Here is a 4408-nt window from a genome sequence, read left to right as displayed (position 1 = left end):
CACCACCTCCTCCTTATGTTTACAAGTCCCCACCTCCACCATCTCCCTTACCCTCACCACCTTATGTCTACAAGTCCCCACCTCCTCCTTATATCTACAAGTCTCCACCCCCACCATCTCCATCACCACCTCCTCCCTATGTCTACAAATCCCCACCTCCACCATCTCCTCCTTATGTCTATAAATCACCACCACCTCCACCACCATATGTCTACAAGTCTCCTCCTCCACCATCTTCATCACCACCTCCTCCTCCTTATCACTACACATGACCACCACCACTTTACTAAGCCCATCACTGAGTTTTCTAGGTTTAAAGAACCCTAAGTCTATTATCTGGAAACGTTTTCTCTGCTTGCTTTGATGTTCCTCACTCCTTTCCTTTATTTGATATTAATGTGGATGTGTTGCATCTCACATTGTTGAAAGAATAAACAAAAAACAATTATTGTTGTCGAAAGTCATTGGATGGTTTCTAGGGTATTTTTGAATAATGGATCCAATTCTTAGGAAGAATTCGTCTTCGAAAGTTGGGTTGTTATGTTGTAATTTTGTTACTTCACAATATATTTTCAACATTTCATTTACTTTATAATGGCTTGATTTGTGATGTTTTTCTTCCTCACGTTCGTTTATTGTTACTTATGTTTTGTGAAGAACTAAAAAGTGAAAATATTGGAGTGTAAATCTAGTTAAATAATTTAATGTACCCCTTCTTTATTAAATTCCTCCCACGGTTGAACGATTGCCAATAACGACAATATTTAATGCAGTTTTACTGGTGAATTCTAGATAAACTCAAAACTACATGTAAATGCTTGTTAGAATATTGAGCAAGTAATAAAACATAAACAAGCCAAATTAAAAACTGCTTTAATGGGGTGGACAGAGTTTTCCATGTTTCTTTTAATTACTTTCTCATAGTATTGCTTCAGTTTCAAATATCTCAATAATTTAATGAGGAAATTCTATCATTCAAGAAAAAAAATGAATAAGCATTTACTCATTTCATCTGTAGAAGTGCTTCTTTTTTTTTTTTTTAAAGGAAAAAGACATTTTAATTTGGTTTGGCAGTTGGATCTAAAGGTGTTTTCACAAAATACTTTACACCAAAATAAACAAATTTCTGTAACGAGGTTAAATGTCTAAGAATACTTTTTGACGCCTAACTCAATGCTAAATCTCATTCTAAAAAGTTGATTGAGTTAAAACTCGATATGTGGTTAAAAATGACTTTAGAGGTCAAAAGCTATTCTTTACCTTTGTGGCAATGCCAAACAACTTTGATGTTAGAAATGTTTTTAGCTTTTGAGCTTGAGAGTTGCTTTTGGATTTTGGAAAAGTGTTTTATGAGGTAAATTAATCTTAAACTCCTATTTTATTCTAAATAGGATTGATATATTTTAAAACGAAACTTATGTTATATATTTATTGTTTGTCGAAAAAGTGCAATCACAAATCATAGGCAGAAGAACTATTACACGACTATTGCTAGTTCGAACATTGAAATCTCTCTTCTCGTTATGTCAAAACACATATTGAAAAAAATAAAATATGTCTTATCAACCAATGAAATCTACTTATAATAATTATCTTTAAACTTATTTAGTGGTGTTTGGGATGCAAGGAGGGTGAATATAACTTCTTGAGTGGAGTTGGAGTAATTAAAATAGATTATTAAATATCTAGAGGTAAAGAAGAGTGGATAATGCACAACAATTCTTTATCTAAATGGTATCCATCAGGCTACTCGTATGCATGTGGGCTTGGAAGCTACAAAATTCGTTCTCCAAATGATATCCCATTTAAGTTCAATGCTTGTCTATTAAATGTAATGTTGTTGCTAGCAGCTTTTAAAGTAGTCACCCTACTTGAATTTGACAATATGAACTTCGATGTTATTATTTTTCATTTTGTTCCTCTTTGAACCCTTTCACTCTTGCTAATTGTTTTACAACAAGTGTAATGTTGTAAGAAGAATATGAGAAGAATTAAAACAAATGGAACAACTACTTTGCTTGGATAACCATGAAAGTAACTTAGAACAAGTGAAAAGGTTCATGAGTTACTTTCACCTTAGGATGTTTTGAAAAGTTTGGTATGGTGGCTTAGATATGAAGGCAGTTAGAAGGTCTTGCTTATAATTTTTTTTTTGAAAGACAAGTGTTTCTCCCTCTTACCTTTTCTCTTTTACCTTATTCTCTTGTACATTTTCATATATGCTTCTTCCTTATTACCTTCTACTAAAGAAAAAGTTCTATCACATTATTAATGGCCATAAAACACTCATTACTTCAATAACCACTCATTATATAAAATACAACTATTGCTTCAATTGCCATATAATGGGTTTTAGTAATTGTTACTCATTATGGACATGAAAGCTTTTCTTAATACTATTACTCATAAAGTGCATTAAAGCTTGTTTTTATGTAATTGCTTCCTCTGGTGCTGTTAGCTTTAAAATTGAATTATGTTTTGATTTGACAAAATTAAATTGATTAAGATTTGCACACAAACATTTTGAAATGATTTGATTCATTTAATTAACTCCATAAGGTCTTAGAAAATGTTTGACAAGTCTTTGATAGCTAAAAGAAATTGAAAGCTTTCAAAATATTAAGTTTTCAATTGTGAAGATCGACCTTTATACTGAAGGGTCAATTCTAAAGGGAAACAAGAAAAAAACATGGCTTCTAAACATAGTTGGATCAACACTTTTCAATAGAGTAGGTTGATGCTAGCAAAGCACAGAGTAAAGTAATGCCATTCTTTTTGGAGTGGAATGATATGGTTCAACTCAATGATAAGAAACTATGGAGGCTAGCACTTTTTGCACTAAGTTGGACCATATGGTTGATGAGAAACGAAATGGCCTTTCAAGAAAAGCTATAAGATGGGAGCCAGAGCTTCGATTGGCCTAAAATCAGGTTGGCTTAATAGGCTAAGGTGAATGGCCAAAGGAATGTAGGAGGATGGAAGAAATCATTAGTAATCCTAGTCAGATACGATTCAAGAAAAAAGTTAAGAGGGCAAAAGATACCATGGGTTAGGTTAAACCAAAGATTGAAACTGTCAAGTTCAATCTGAATGGTGCGATTTATGGCTCCCTAAGATAAGCAAGGATTGGAAGAGTCTTTAAAAAATGAAAGGGGAGTAGTGAAAATAATATTCTTTAAGGCGATTGGGACCACAGAGGTCAAAACAATTTAACTTTTGACTATCAAAGAGGCTCTCATGTTATTCGATGCTTCAAAATTGAGGGATAGGGCAAGGCTTGAGGTTAAGAGTGATTCATTTAATGTTGTCTAGTGGATTGAAAACCCAAATAAAGCCTCATGGAGATTGAAAAGGATTATCTTAAGTATTGAAAATCTAAAAAACGGGTGGGGGATTGAGAAATTAAAAAGATTAACAGATTTGCCAATGTCTTGGCTGATGAGTTAACTAAAGTAGGGATTGAGAAAGAAGTTGAGCTGTTGGGGGTGGCTGCTGCGGATTGCTCAATTTTTTTGTGTTTTTTCTTTCAATTGGGTGAAGTTTCTTTCTAGTTGGTTGGCTTTGTTTTTGGGTGGATAAGGGTTCTTGATTGAGGTTATGGTGGCCTTGGCTGTTGGGTCTTTTTTTTCTTTTTTGGATTGATTGGATATTAGTGAGGATTGATGGCTTTTATACCTTTGTTCCATGTGTATTATTGTGGTTTAAGTCGCCTTTGTTCTCTAATAATTATTTAAGTTTTGACTTCTTTTCCATTTAGAGGGTAAGTGGTAGGAAGAGATAGTAGGAAGTGATGAGGTGATTTTGGTCTCTAGGAGGATGGGGAGAATGGGGTTCTGATGGCTTTTTTAAAGTGACGACTCAAAGATTTAAAGGATTTGGATTATGAGGATGGGGGAGGTGTGGGATTGCCTTGGGAAAAACAAAGTTTTGTTTTGTAAGGCTTCTGATAGGATATGTTATCCTTCAATGGAAGCTTTAGTTTAGGTTTTTTTTTTTGGTATCCAAGCGCTATGGTGGTGTGTGACTTTTTCCTTTTTTATTGATTAGGCCTATGTTGGCCTATTGTTGATGCTCGTGTTTAAGAGGGATGGCTTGTAGAAAAGTCCTCTTCTTTATGCTAAGGAAAGTTTCTTTCAAAATATTAAAGACTTTGAATGGCATGGGGACTTAGTGCTAATAAACTCACCTTTCAAAAAAAAAAAAAGAAAAGGTTGAAATCAACTTAAGTAATCCTGAATTAAAACTTTCATAAGTTCATGATAAAAAAAATTGATGAGTACCTGTATTTCTCCCATAAGTCAGATTCTTACCTCAATACCCTATATCATCAGACTCTAATGTAAATCATAAATTTAACACCCTTTTCAGAGCATTCCAATGGCACCACGATTCAACCACTCACCATTAG

The sequence above is a fragment of the Theobroma umbraticum genome, unplaced genomic scaffold (genome assembly GCF_002168275.2).
Source record: "Theobroma umbraticum cultivar Fairchild unplaced genomic scaffold, ASM216827v3 scaffold_95.0, whole genome shotgun sequence".
Lineage (NCBI taxonomy): Eukaryota > Viridiplantae > Streptophyta > Magnoliopsida > Malvales > Malvaceae > Theobroma > Theobroma umbraticum.
The sequence above is the reverse complement of the archived record's forward strand: the minus strand, read 5'-3'. Positions refer to the sequence as shown.